The sequence below is a fragment of the Lampetra fluviatilis genome, chromosome 69 (genome assembly GCF_964198595.1).
Source record: "Lampetra fluviatilis chromosome 69, kcLamFluv1.1, whole genome shotgun sequence".
In the NCBI taxonomy this organism is placed as follows: domain Eukaryota; kingdom Metazoa; phylum Chordata; class Hyperoartia; order Petromyzontiformes; family Petromyzontidae; genus Lampetra; species Lampetra fluviatilis.
Window position 1 is genome coordinate 5,183,542 of NC_136343.1, and position 17,474 is coordinate 5,201,015.

A 17,474-nucleotide genomic window follows, 5' to 3' on the forward strand; every position below is an offset into this window, starting at 1 on the left:
TCGGAGTATTCTGCTGCTGCTTTACATTGTCACGCGATGATAATGGTGACGATATCAGCCACCGTTTGTGGTACCGGCTTTTTGACTGGCTGTCGAACAAAGGTGGCCGCTGCATCATCGCACGGAGCTTTCGGATGCGCTGCGTCTGAGGCCGTCTGGAACGCTCTTGCTTCCAATAGTAGGAAGCCACTGAAGGATTTGCACTTTTAAATCATCATCTAGGTTGTCATGCGAACTTCTTAAAACTGCTTTTTGTCTTTTAGTTGGTTTACCTTCCCCGCACGGTGGGCTATGTACGGTGCGAAAGAAGTTCAACATACTCACAAACAAACATACACAGAGTCCCAAAAACACCCATAGAGACCTTCATAGACCCACAGATTAACACGAATGGCTACAAACGATGTGAAAAGAGTTCAACATACACACACATACATACACAGAATCCCACAAACACCCATAACAGACCTAAAGACACCATGGGAACCTCATTTGGCAGTACAAAATATGATAATTGTTTTTTTACCCTTCTATCTGGCACCAAAACTGACACCTTTTTTTACAAGGAGTCATGTTTGCATAGACCACAATACCTGCAGCCATAATGCAAACAAAAGACACAACTCTGATAACATATGCACTGTCCTTGAAGTTGATTGGTCCACACCCGAGACAGCTTTCCTTAGAGCCTAGTCTCACATGGTCCTTGAAGCTGATTGGTCCACACCCGAGACAGCTTTCCTTAGAGCCCAGTCTCACATGGTCCTTGAAGCTGATTGGTCCACACGCGAGACAGCTTTCCTTAGAGCCCAGTCTCACATGGTCCTTGAAGCTGATTGGTCCACACCCGAGACAGCTTTCCTTAGAGCCTAGTCTCACATGGTCCTTGAAGCTGATTGGTCCACACCCGAGACAGCTTTCCTTAGAGCCCAGTCTCACATGGTCCTTGAAGCTGATTGGTCCACACCCGAGACAGCTTTCCTTAGAGCCTAGTCTCACATGGTCTTTGAAGCTGATTGGTCCACACCCGAGACAGCTTTCCTTAGAGCCTAGTCTCACATGGTCCTTGAAGCTGATTGGTCCACACCCGAGACAGCTTTCCTTAGAGCCCAGTCTCACATGGTCCTTGAAGCTGATTGGTCCACACGCAAGACAGCTTTCCTTAGAGCCCAGTCTCACATGGTCCTTGAAGCTGATTGGTCCACACGCGAGACAGCTTTCCTTAGAGCCTAGTCTCACATGGTCCTTGAAGCTGATTGGTCCACACCCGAGACAGCTTTCCTAAGAGCCCAGTCTCACATGGTCCTTGAAGCTGATTGGTCCACACGCGAGACAGCTTTCCTTAGAGCCCAGTCTCACATGGTCCTTGAAGCTGATTGGTTCACACGCGAGACAGCTTTCCTTACAGCCTAGTCTCACATGGTCCTTGAAGCTGATTGGTCCACACCCGAGACAGCTTTCCTTAGAGCCCAGTCTCACATGGTCCTTGAAGCTGATTGGTCCACACCCGAGACAGCTTTCCTTAGAGCCCAGTCTCACATGGTCCTTGAAGCTGATTGGTCCACACCCGAGACAGCTTTCCTTAGAGCCCAGTCTCACATGGTCCTTGAAGCTGATTGGTCCACACGCGAGACAGCTTTCCTTAGAGCCCAGTCTCACATGGTCCTTGAAGCTGATTGGTCCACACCCGAGACAGCTTTCCTTAGAGCCCAGTCTCACATGGTCCTTGAAGCTGATTGGTCCACACCCGAGACAGCTTTCCTTAGAGCCCAGTCTCACATGGTCCTTGAAGCTGATTGGTCCACACGCGAGACAGCTTTCCTTAGAGCCTAGTCTCACATGGTCCTTGAAGCTGATTGGTCCACACCCGAGACAGCTTTCCTTAGAGCCCAGTCTCACATGGTCCTTGAAGCTGATTGGTCCACACGCGAGACAGCTTTCCTTAGAACCCAGTCTCACATGGTCCTTGAAGCTGATTGGTCCACACGCGAGACAGCTTTCCTTAGAGCCTAGTCTCACATGGTCCTTGAAGCTGATTGGTCCACACGCGAGACAGCTTTCCTTAGAGCCCAGTCTCACATGGTCCTTGAAGCTGATTGGTCCACACGCGAGACAGCTTTCCTTAGAGCCCAGTCTCACATGGTCCTTGAAGCTGATTGGTCCACACGCGAGACAGCTTTCCTTAGAGCCTAGTCTCACATGGTCCTTGAAGCTGATTGGTCCACACCCGAGACAGCTTTCCTTAGAGCCCGGTCTCACATGGTCCTTGAAGCTGATTGGTCCACACGCGAGACAGCTTTCCTTAGAGCCCAGTCTCACATGGTCCTTGAAGTTGATTGGTCCACACCTGAGACAGCTTTCCTTAGAGCCCAGTCTCACATGGTCCTTGAAGCTGATTGGTCCACACGCGAGACAGCTTTCCTTAGAGCCCAGTCTCACATGGTCCTTGAAGCTGATTGGTCCACACCCGAGACAGCTTTCCTTAGAGCCCAGTCTCACATGGTCCTTGAAGCTGATTGGTCAACACGCGAGACAGCTTTCCTTAGAGCCCAGTCTCACATGGTCCTTGAAGCTGATTGGTCCACACGCGAGACAGCTTTCCTTAGAGCCTAGTCTCACATGGTCCTTGAAGTTGATTGGTCCCCACCCGAGACAGCTTTCCTTAGAGCCCAGTCTCACATGGTCCTTGAAGCTGATTGGTCCACACGCGAGACAGCTTTCCTTAGAGCCCAGTCTCACATGGTCCTTGAAGCTGATTGGTCCACACCCGAGACAGCTTTCCTTAGAGCCCAGTCTCACATGGTCCTTGAAGCTGATTGGTCCACACGCGAGACAGCTTTCCTTAGAGCCCAGTCTCACATGGTCCTTGAAGCTGATTGGTCCACACCCGAGACAGCTTTCCTTAGAGCCCAGTCTCACATGGTCCTTGAAGCTGATTGGTCCACACGCGAGACAGCTTTCCTTAGAGCCCAGTCTCACATGGTCCTTGAAGTTGATTGGTCCACACCCGAGACAGCTTTTCTTAGAGCCTAGTCTCACATGGTCCTTGAAGTTGTTTGGTCCACACCCGAGACAGCTTTTCTTAGAGCCTAGTCTCACATGGTGTTGGACCAGATGACGCCATTATGACTGCAGGTATTGCGGTCTATGCAAACACGACTCCTTGTAAAAAAAAGTGTCAGTTTTGTTGCCAGGTAGAAGGGTAAAAAAACAATTATCAGACCTAAAGACACCCACAGATTAGCACAGGTTGGCTACGTACGGCACGAAAGAAGTTCACCACATACGATGTCACTTCTGAAAAAATTTAAATTAAATATAAGGAAAGTCGTATATAAGGATTATAAGGTTTTCAGTTTTTGTATGATTGTTTATATTGTACATTTTTGTTGTTTTCTTGAATAATTTTCTGTGTTTAGGAAAAAGATACGATTGTGTTAGTGAAATTTTGTTTTTCCTAAGCAGTGGGAAATTTTGGAAAAAAATTTTTCACGAAAATCAATTGTCACGCACAACGAGTCTGTGTGCAAAATGTCAGCTCGATTGGATCACGGGAAGTGGGTTAAAAAACGACCGAAATATTTGCACGGTCATAAGCGCGCAAGCAAGCAAGCAAGTGAACTTACTATAAAGGATTTAAAAAGGACTACAAGGCAGCTCAACGGTGGCTTACACCTGGTAAAATAAGAAATAACAAAGAGCTTTTGACGTTTTCTTGGTTCTTTCGGTAAAGTCACGTAGAAGGGAAAAAAAACATAATAAAATAATTCTCACGACGTTTCGGCCACAACGCAAGCAGCCGTCCTCAGGCGAAGAACAGGTCTGTCGGAAAGACAGCGTCTGAGTGAAACACCACCAGTTCTTGGCAGCGTATATTTAAGCTGCTGGGTTGGAGGGTGAAGAGCGCCTTGACAAATGAATTTGCATATCAAGAGGAATTTAGCATATTTATGGGAAATGCTGATATGGGATTAGTCACTACTTGTGGAATGCGTAGGAGGTAGGGACAGTGTCTGAATGTCGGGGAGACAGCGTCTGAATGACGCTGTCTCCCCGACAGACCTGGTCTTCACCTGAGGAAGGCTGCTTGCGTTGTGGCCGAAACGTCGTGAGAATTATTTTATTATGTTTTATTTTTATTATTTTATTATGCTTTATTTTGTATGTCTTCTCGACAGACCTGTTCTCCACTTGAGGACGGCTGCTTGCGCTGTGGCTGAAACGTCGTGAGAATTATTTTATTATGTTTTATTTTTTATTATTTTATTATGTTTAATTTTCTATGTCTTCTCGACAGACCTGTTCTCCACTTGAGGACGGCTGCTTGCGCTGTGGCCGAAACGTCGTGAGAATTATTTTATGATGTTTTATTTTTATTATTTTATTATTTCCATTCTACCTGATGACTTTACCGAAAGAACCAAGAAGATGAATCCCTGCAGTCACGAAAGAAGCTTTAAATCGAAAAAAAAGATGATGTTGATGATGTAGATGATGATGTTGATGTTAATGATGGTAATGATGATGATGTTGATAATTATATATTTTTAACTTACAATGAGACCCGCGTGCTTTCTCTCTCTCTCTCTTTCTTCCGCCCAGAAAACGTCATCATCAAGATGTGCACGACCAAGGCCGATTGCTACACCGCCAAAGCCCTCGAAAACATCAATTTTATAGCCACAACGACCACCACGTGCTGCCAGAGTGACGGTTGCAACGTCAACGTCGCCCCTCGACCGTTGGGCGCAGCTCACGTGACCCTGGCGCTGATGGGCGTGGCCACCAGCGTCGTTGTCGGCAGGGCTCTGGTGTAGGTCGTGACGTCACAGCCGCACACCCCACCCACGACTCATCACACAGAAATAGACTCACTACACAGGGACCCATAGACTCACCACACAGAGACCCATAGACTCACCACACATACACCCATAGACTCACCACACAGAGACCCATAGACTCATCACACAGAGACCCATAGACTCGCCACACAGAGACCCATAGACTCACCACACAGAGACCCATAGACTCATCACACAGAGACCCACAGACTCACCACGCAGAGACGCACAGACTCATCACACAGAGATAGACTCACTACACAGAGACCCACAGACTCACCACACAGAGACCCATAGACTCACCACACAGAGGCCCATAGACTCACCACACAGAGACCCGTAGACTCACTCACACAGAGACCCATAGACTCATCACACAGAGACCCATAGACTCATCACACAGAGACCCATAGACTCACCACACGGAGACCCATAGACTCATCACACAGAGACCCATAGACTCACCACACAGAGACCCATAGACTCATCACATAGAGACCCATAGACTCATCACATAGAGACCCATAGACTCACCACGCAGAGACCCATAGACTCACCACGCAGAGACCCATAGACTCATCACGCAGAGACCCATAGACTCATCACATAGAGACCCATAGACTCACCACGCAGAGACCCATAGACTCATCACGCAGAGACCCACAGACTCACTGCATAGATACCCATAGACTCACCACACAGAGACCCTTGGACTCATCACACAGAGACCCATGGACTCACCACACAGAGACCCATAGACTCATCACACAGAGACCCATAAACTCACCACACAGAGACCCATAGACTCATCACACAGAGACTCATAGACTCATCACACAGAGACCCATAGACTCATCACACAGAGACCCATAGACTCATCACACAGAGACCCACAGACTCATCACACAGATATAGACTCCCTACACAAAGATCCATAAACTCACCACGCAGAGACCCATAGACTCATCACGCAGAGACCCACAGACTCACTGCATAGATACCCATAGACTCACCACACAGAGACCCTTGGACTCATCACACAGAGACCCATGGACTCACCACACAGAGACCCATAGACTCATCACACAGACCCATAAACTCACCACACAGAGACCCATAGACTCATCACACAGAGACTCATAGACTCATCACACAGAGACCCATAGACTCATCACACAGAGACCCATAGACTCATCACACAGAGACCCACAGACTCATCACACAGATATAGACTCACTACACAAAGATCCATAAACTCATCACACAGAGACCCATAGACTCACCACGCAGAGACCCATGGACTCATCACACAGATACCCATAGGCTCATCACACAGAGACCCACAGACTCATCACACAGAGATAGACTCATCACACAGACACCCATAGACTCATCATGCAGAGACCCATAGACTCATCACGCAGAGACCCATGGACTCATCACTCAGATATCCAAGTGCGGAATGATATACAATCATTTATAGAGAGCCAGGCAGTGGATCTCGTAGGGCAGAAAAGAATGGAAAGGTCTTTAATCTGGACTTGGAACAGGTCACGTAGGATAATTGTATTTTTACCCTTTTATCTGGCAACAAAACTGACACCATTTTACGAGTCATGTTTGCATAGACCACAATACCTGCAGTCATAATGCAAACAAAAAATATAACTTTGATAATGTATGCACTGACCTTGAAGTTGATTGGTCCACACCCGAGACAGCTTTCCTTAGAGCCTAGTCTCATATGGGTTGGACCAGATGACGCCAAAAGGCGCACAACTCAAAGACAATGCACCATCAGAGTATGAGAGCTCGGGGTAAGCATTTACACCGTTGGTACCTCATTTGCCAGTAAAACATATGATAATTGTTTTTTTTACCTTTTTATCTGGCAACAAAACTGACATCTTTTTTACGAGGAGTCATGTTTGCATAGACCACAATACCTGCAGTCATAATGCAAACAACAAACGTAACTCTGATAATGTATGCACTGTTCTTGAAGTTGATTGGTCCACACAACGTTCCTGAATCGAGGGATATCACCTGTACCTGATTACAATGCATACACCTGCCGTTCTCTGATCTCCCACTCAACAGACGATTGTCAAACAAAATGCATGCGGCATGTTGCTTGGAAGATGGCCGACTTTTAATTGCTTTTGCTTTTTTAATTAAATTCATCTTGCTTGAATTGGCAACCTTGTGTGTCATTTCACAGTGATGTGTGACGAAAGTTCACCAACGACGCCACGTGTAAACCTGTGGTGGAAATCAGTCAGAACCAGATTATGTATTTAGGTTGGAGGAGTAAAGTCGTCGAGCTATAAATGTCTCTTTCACAGACATCCAGTATAGGGGCACGGGGGTCAGATCGTTACAACAACAACAACAAACATGTAATGGGTTCGATTGAGGCGCACACTCGACTAGGAGGCAACACTTTATTAACATACAACACGAACGTGAACACTAGACACAAGGCGGTGACCACCTTCAGAATCAGAATCAGAAAGGGTTTTATTCGCCATGAAAGTTCGCACAGACAAGGAATTTACTTTGACCGGAAGGTGCATATACATTCAACATTTAGGAATTTTAAATCTTAAACAAGTGGTTTAAAAGTCTAACTATACTAAAGGTACAAGTCTAACTAATACGAAAATATACAATAGCTATAATATACAATATAAAATTACAAAAATGCAAATAGAGTAACATAGTTGCAAATATGGCAGGGTGTCATTGTGCACCCCTGTAGGCTCGAGTTTGACTCTCTAGCCTCCCACTGGCGGCCCTGAAACCGTCTGAAGGCGCCCTCGGCAGGTGAGCAAATTTCCCCCAAAAGCGTCGGAGGCTGCCTGTAAAGTGGTCATGCCGTGCGTGGGAAGGGAGGTGAAAGAGGCGAGCACATCATCATCATCATCCAGAACGGATGGCAGCTCTCGTAGCGCCTCTTCGTCCGACCATCGTGTTTGGCCGCACGTTCGATAAAACCTGCGTCTGGCTACGCGCTGTTTTTCTTAGAATGCGAGCGGTTAACCTCGAATTTGAAACCTCAGTTGCAGACGTCCTTTCGGTATTGTGGGCACACAGTCAGCAAGTCAGGTATTGCGACAGACCCCGATGAAACTGCATGCGTGTGCACATGGCCAACCCCCAAGTCAGCGGGAAAGGTGCGTAGCTTTATACTGGTAGGAACGAAGTGGACCAGACCACCAATAGATTAATGTGTCCGTCCGTCCGTCCGTCCGACTGTCCGTCTGTCCGACAAGATGGCCGCCCGCTCCCCCTGTGACCCGTGAACTAAATGAACTAAACAAGATGGCCGTCGCATCCGGCGCAGCCAATGACATCGCCTGTTGCAATCCTTGCTCTGTGGGCGCGCGAGTCAGTGGGGAGGGGGGTGTGACGTCATCGCTCTGTGGGCGCGCGAATCAGTGGGGAGGGGGGTGTGACGTCATCGCTCTGTGGGCGCGCGAGTCAGTGGGGAGGGGGGTGTGACGTCATCGCTCTGTGGGCGCGCGAGTCAGTGGGGAGGGGGGTGTGACGTCATCGCTCTGTGGGCGCGCGAGTCAGTGGGGAGGGGGGTGTGGACGTCATCGCTCACCCCCCATGCACAAATCATTTTCTTTTTAACTCCTCTATACCCGGTCGATATCCCTGCACCGGTATTAGTATTATTCCTACCAGCCCACCCCGCAGGGTCCTGTTTAGGGTTAGATAATTACCAGTGTTAACTATGAGCCCGTCCATAAATGACGCGATTTTGGACAATTTATGCCCCCCCCCTCCCACTTGTCACATGGCGTCACAAAAAGTCAGACCCACCCTCAAATATGACGTCACAAAGCTCTGCCCCCCTCCCCCCCCCAAAACCATATTTCCATTTTGAAAATAAAACATGCTTCAAATCGCTTTGAAACTATTCGTCACTGTAGTGCCGTATTTAATGTGACGCTGTCACATTAAATACGTAGGAATGTTGTTATAACAATTGTATATTTATTTAAAGTTGCGCATTTTGATGTGATGTCACATTTCTCAACCACCCCCCCCCCTCGTCACACATCGTCACAAATGTCTGAGCCCCCCCCCCCCCTAGGTGCGTGACGTCATTTATTAATCTTAAAGACTACAACATTTCTATAACTATCAAAAACAACATTTGGGTCCTTTACGTGTAAAATGCAACAGCACGTATATCACACGCAGCAATTTTCAACCGAGTCGCCATAAACCACGTGACTGGTGTACGGGTCAGGTTACTCAATAACCCTGCCTGCCACCTACAGGCTTGACTCAGTATCGCATGCTGGTGTACACACGTGCATTGATGTCCTGCACAGCACATAAGGACCTTCATTAATAGAGAGGTCCATTCCTAATGTGCCACAACTACCTTGCCTTGTATACAGCAGGTCGTACGTGCAATTCCGACCCTGGCGTTGTCTGTTCAATGTTTGCGGGTGGCATGCCTCTTTCTCTCCCCGTGGTCGCTTGAAAATTTCTCCGGGATCCTCTGTTTTATTCACTCCACATTTAGAATCAACATCGCCACTCGTTTGGAGTATTTGGCTGCTGCTGCTGCTGCTATAAATTTGATGATGAAACCAGCAACTGCCTTGAGCTATCAATTGTGATGGTCAGGGTCGCTTCTAAAAATAGAAGCTACACAAGTCAATTGGGTCTTACACCTGATAAAATAAAAATAAAAAAGTAAGTTCAGTTGTTTTACACCATTGGAACCTCATTTGCCAGTAAAAAATATGATAATTGTTTTTTTACCCTTTTATCTGGCAACAAAACTGACACCTTTTTTTTACAAGGAGTCATGTTTGCAGAGACCACAATAACAGTCATAATGCAAACAAAAACACAACTCTGATAATGTATGCACTGTCCTTGAAGTTGATTGGTCCACACCCGAGACAGCTTTCCTTAGAGCCTAGTCTCACATGGTGAGACTATTTTTGTTCGCATTATGACTGCAGGTATTGTGGTCTATGCAAACATGACTCCTTGTAAAAAAAGGTGTCAGTTTTGTTGCCAGATAGAAGGGTAAAAAAACTATTATCAAGTTCAGTTTTGTTATGGGTCTCGATCAATATGGGTCTCTGTACGTATCTGTGGGTCTATGTGGGTTTCTGTGCGTCTATGTGGGTCTCTATGGTTCTACATGAGTCTCTGAATCTCTGTGGATTTCCATCGATCTCTATGAGTATATGGGTATCTATGGGTCTCTGAAGATCTCTCTGAGTCTGAAAAAACTTGCGTTTGAAAGTATTTGGATTTTTCCCCTCCACATTTAGAATCAACATGACCACGCCTTTCGAGAATTTGGCTGCTATAAATTTCCACATGATGATGATGATATCAGTCACATCGTTGATCTATTATCATTTGTGAAAGTCAGAACACTTCTGATAAAGAGCTACTACATAGCTCAGTGGGGCCTTAACACGTGGTAAAATAAATAAAACAAATGTTTATAGTTCGTAAGGTCTTGGTTCAGAGTGGATTGCTTGTCGTTGATAGTGGCTGCTTGCGTTGCCATGGCAAGGTCATCCGCCATGTACACAAACAAATGATCGAGGTCCTGGTTTAGTGAAGAATACAAGAAAACAAACGCATTGCCTTTCACCAGCACTTCAATAGCGTCCACTTCCTCGTCAAGGTGTGTCATCACGCAGAGACCCATAGACTCACCACACAGAGACCCACAGACTCACCACACAGAGACCCATAGACTCACAACACAGAGACCCACAGACTCACTACACAGAGACCCATAGACTCATCACACAGAGACCCATAGACTCATCACGCAGAGACCCATAGACTCATCACACAGAGACCCATAGACTCACCACACAGAGACCCACAGACTCACCACACAGAGACCCACAGACTCACCACACAGAGACCCACAGACTCACCACACAGAGACCCATAGACTCATCACACAGAGACCCATAGACTCATCACACAGAGACCCATAGACTCACCACACAGAGACCCACAGACTCACCACACAGAGACCCATAGACTCACCACACAGAGACCCACAGACTCACCACACAGAGACCCACAGACTCACCACACAGAGACCCATAGACTCATCACACAGAGACCCATAGACTCACCACACAGAGACCCATAGACTCATCACACAGAGACCCACAGACTCACTACACAGAGACCCACAAACTCACCACACAGAGACCCATAGACTCATCACACAGAGACCCATAGACTCACCACACAGAGACCCATAGACTCATCACACAGAGACCCATAGACTCACCACACAGAGACCCATAGACTCACCACACAGAGACCCATAGACTCACCACACAGAGACCCACAGACTCACCACACAGAGACCCATAGACTCACCACACAGAGACCCATAGACTCACCACACAGAGACCCATAGACTCACCACACAGAGACCCACAGACTCACCACACAGAGACCCACAGACTCACCACACAGAGACCCATAGACTCACCACACAGAGACCCACAGACTCATCACACAGAGACCCACAGACTCACCACACAGAGACCCATAGACTCACCACACAGAGACCCATAGACTCACCACACAGAGACCCACAGACTCACCACACAGAGACCCACAGACTCACCACACAGAGACCCATAGACTCATCACACAGAGACCCATAGACTCACCACACAGAGACCCACAGACTCACCACACAGAGACCCATAGACTCACCACACAGAGACCCATAGACTCACCACACAGAGACCCATAGACTCACCACACAGAGACCCACAGACTCACCACACAGAGACCCACAGACTCACCACACAGAGACCCATAGACTCACCACACAGAGACCCACAGACTCACCACACAGAGACCCATAGACTCATCACACAGAGACCCACAGACTCACCACACAGAGACCCACAGACTCACCACACAGAGACCCATAGACTCATCACACAGAGACCCATAGACTCACCACACAGAGACCCACAGACTCACCACACAGAGACCCACAGACTCACCACACAGAGACCCATAGACTCATCACACAGAGACCCACAGACTCACCACACAGAGACAAATAGACTCATCACACAGAGACCCACAGACTCATCACACAGAGACCCATAGACTCATCACACAGAGACCCACAGACTCACCACACAGAGACCCATAGACTCATCACACAGAGACCCATAGACTCACCACACAGAGACCCATAGACTCACCACACAGAGACCCACAGACTCACCACACAGAGACCCACAGACTCACCACACAGAGACCCACAGACTCACCACACAGAGACCCATAGACTCATCACACAGAGACCCATAGACTCACCACACAGAGACCCATAGACTCACCACACAGAAACCCACAGACTCACCACACAGAGACCCACAGACTCACCACACTGAGACCCACAGACTCACCACACAGAGACCCATAGACTCATCACACAGAGACCCATAGACTCACCACACAGAGACCCATAGACTCACCACACAGAGACCCACAGACTCACCACACAGAGACCCATAGACTCATCACACAGAGACCCACAGACTCACCACACAGAGACCCATAGACTCACCACACAGAGACCCATAGACTCATCACACAGAGACCCACAGACTCACCACACAGAGACCCACAGACTCACCACACAGAGACCCATAGACTCATCACACAGAGACCCATAGACTCACCACACAGAGACCCATAGACTCACCACACAAAGACCCACAGACTCACCACACAGAGACCCATAGACTCATCACACAGAGACCCATAGACTCACCACACAGAGACCCACAGACTCACCACACAGAGACCCACAGACTCACCACACAGAGACCCATAGACTCATCACACAGAGACCCACAGACTCACCACACAGAGACCCATAGACTCACCACACAGAGACCCATAGACTCATCACACAGAGACCCACAGACTCACCACACATAGACCCACAGACTCACCACACAGAGACCCACAGACTCACCACACAGAGACCCATAGACTCACCACACAGAGACCCATAGACTCACCACACAGAGACCCATAGACTCATCACACAGAGACCCATAGACTCACCACACAGAGACCCATAGACTCATCACACAGAGACCCACAGACTCACTACACAGAGACCCACAAACTCACCACACAGAGACCCATAGACTCATCACACAGAGACCCATAGACTCACCACACAGAGACCCATAGACTCATCACACAGAGACCCATAGACTCACCACACAGAGACCCATAGACTCACCACACAGAGACCCATAGACTCACCACACAGAGACCCACAGACTCACCACACAGAGACCCATAGACTCACCACACAGAGACCCATAGACTCACCACACAGAGACCCATAGACTCACCACACAGAGACCCACAGACTCACCACACAGAGACCCACAGACTCACCACACAGAGACCCATAGACTCACCACACAGAGACCCACAGACTCATCACACAGAGACCCACAGACTCACCACACAGAGACCCATAGACTCACCACACAGAGACCCATAGACTCACCACACAGAGACCCACAGACTCACCACACAGAGACCCACAGACTCACCACACAGAGACCCATAGACTCATCACACAGAGACCCATAGACTCACCACACAGAAACCCACAGACTCACCACACAGAGACCCATAGACTCACCACACAGAGACCCATAGACTCACCACACAGAGACCCATAGACTCACCACACAGAGACCCACAGACTCACCACACAGAGACCCACAGACTCACCACACAGAGACCCATAGACTCACCACACAGAGACCCACAGACTCACCACACAGAGACCCATAGACTCATCACACAGAGACCCACAGACTCACCACACAGAGACCCACAGACTCACCACACAGAGACCCATAGACTCATCACACAGAGACCCATAGACTCACCACACAGAGACCCACAGACTCACCACACAGAGACCCACAGACTCACCACACAGAGACCCATAGACTCATCACACAGAGACCCACAGACTCACCACACAGAGACAAATAGACTCATCACACAGAGACCCACAGACTCATCACACAGAGACCCATAGACTCATCACACAGAGACCCACAGACTCACCACACAGAGACCCATAGACTCATCACACAGAGACCCATAGACTCACCACACAGAGACCCATAGACTCACCACACAGAGACCCACAGACTCACCACACAGAGACCCACAGACTCACCACACAGAGACCCACAGACTCACCACACAGAGACCCATAGACTCATCACACAGAGACCCATAGACTCACCACACAGAGACCCATAGACTCACCACACAGAAACCCACAGACTCACCACACAGAGACCCACAGACTCACCACACTGAGACCCACAGACTCACCACACAGAGACCCATAGACTCATCACACAGAGACCCATAGACTCACCACACAGAGACCCATAGACTCACCACACAGAGACCCACAGACTCACCACACAGAGACCCATAGACTCATCACACAGAGACCCACAGACTCACCACACAGAGACCCATAGACTCACCACACAGAGACCCATAGACTCATCACACAGAGACCCACAGACTCACCACACAGAGACCCACAGACTCACCACACAGAGACCCATAGACTCATCACACAGAGACCCATAGACTCACCACACAGAGACCCATAGACTCACCACACAAAGACCCACAGACTCACCACACAGAGACCCATAGACTCATCACACAGAGACCCATAGACTCACCACACAGAGACCCACAGACTCACCACACAGAGACCCACAGACTCACCACACAGAGACCCATAGACTCATCACACAGAGACCCACAGACTCACCACACAGAGACCCATAGACTCACCACACAGAGACCCATAGACTCATCACACAGAGACCCACAGACTCACCACACATAGACCCACAGACTCACCACACAGAGACCCACAGACTCACCACACAGAGACCCATAGACTCACCACACAGAGACCCATAGACTCATCACACAGAGACCCACAAACTCATCACACAGAGACCCATAGCCTCACCACACAGAGACCCATAGACTCACTACACAGAGACCCACAAACTCACCACACAGAGACCCACAGACTCACCACACAGAGACCCATAGACTCATCACACAGAGACCCATAGACTCACCACACAGAGACCCACAGACTCACCACACAGAGACCCACAGACTCACCACACAGAGACCCATAGACTCATCACACAGAGACCCACAGACTCACCACACAGAGACCCATAGACTCACCACACAGAGACCCACAGACTCACCACACAGAGACCCACAGACTCACCACACAGAGACCCACAGACTCACTACACAGAGACCCATAGACTCACCACACAGAGACCCACAGACTCACCACACAGAGACCCACAGACTCACCACACAGAGACCCATAGACTCATCACACAGAGACCCATAGACTCACCACACAGAGACCCACAGACTCACCACACAGAGACCCACAGACTCACCACACAGAGACCCATAGACTCATCACACAGAGACCCATAGACTCATCACACAGAGACCCACAGACTCACCACACAGAGACCCACAGACTCACCACACAGAGACCCATAGACTCATCACACAGAGACCCACAGACTCACCACACAGAGACCCATAGACTCACCACACAGAGACCCATAGACTCATCACACAGATACCCACAGACTCACCACACAGAGACCCACAGACTCACCACACAGAGACCCACAGACTCACCACACAGAGACCCATAGACTCATCACACAGAGACCCATAGACTCACCACACAGAGACCCATAGACTCACCTCACAGAGACCCACAGACTCACCACACAGAGACCCACAGACTCACCACACAGAGACCCACAGACTCACCACACAGAGACCTACAGACTCACCACACAGAGACCCATAGACTCACCACACAGAGACCCATAGACTCATCACACAGAGACCCACAAACTCATCACACAGAGACCCATAGCCTCACCACACAGAGACCCATAGACTCACCACACAGAGACCCATAGACTCATCACACAGAGACCCATAGACTCACCACACAGAGACCCATAGACTCACCACACAAAGACCCATAGACTCACCACACAGAGACCCACAGACTCACCACACAGAGACCCACAAACTCACCACACAGAGACCCACAGACTCACCACACAGAGACCCACAGACTCACCACACAGAGACCCACAGACTCACCACACAGAGACCCATAGACTCACCACACAGAGACCCATAGACTCACCACACAGAGACCCATAGACTCACCACACAGAGACCCACAGACTCACCACACAGAGACCCATAGACTCACCACACAGAGACCCATAGACTCACCACACAGAGACCCATAGACTCACCACACAGAGACCCATAGACTCACCACACAGAGACTCACAGACTCACCACACAGAGACCCATAGACTTACCACACAGAGACCCATAGACTCACCACACAGAGACCCACAGACTCACCACACAGAGACCCATAGACTCATCACACAGAGACCCATAGACTCACCACACAGAGACCCACAGACTCACCACACAGAGACCCACAGACTCACCACACAGAGACCCACAGACTCACCACACAGAGACCCATAGACTCACCACACAGAGACCCATAGACTCACCACACAGAGACCCACAGACTCACCACACAGAGACCCACAGACTCACCACACAGAGACCCATAGACTCATCACACAAAGACCCATAGACTCACCACACAGAGACCCACAGACTCACCACACAGAGACCCACAGACTCACCACACAGAGACCCATAGACTCATCACACAGAGACCCACAGACTCACCACACAGAGACCCATAGACTCACCACACAGAGACCCATAGACTCATCACACAGAGACCCACAGACTCACCACACAGAGACCCACAGACTCACCACACAGAGACCCACAGACTCACCACACAGAGACCCATAGACTCACCACACAAAGACCCATAGACTCACCACACAAAGACCCATAGACTCAGCACACAGAGACCCACAGACTCACCACACAGAGACCCACAAACTCACCACACAGAGACCCATAGACTCACCACACAGAGACCCATAGACTCACCACACAGAGACCCACAGACTCACCACACAGAGACCCACAGACTCACCACACAGAGACCCACAGACTCACCACACAGAGACCCATAGACTCACCACACAGAGACCCACAGACTCACCACACAGAGACCCATCAAGGTGTGAGGTCACACGCAATTCCCTCTTTTCGACCCAGGCATCTAACCCTTCAATGACGTGCGAGTTCAAACCCTCTCCCCCCTCCAACGACGCTTGGCGATCTTGAACGGATACTCTTAGTTTTTTCGGTAAAGTCACGAAAAAAACTAAGAGTATGAATCCTGGCAGTCACGTAAGCTTCAAATCTAGGATCTTGAACGGAGTTTGAAAAGGGAACTCACAAACAAACACCGTCTCGATGTTGGGAAAGTCCCAAAACCAAAAAGTCCATGGGAGTTTGACTTGTCACGAAACTGCCCAT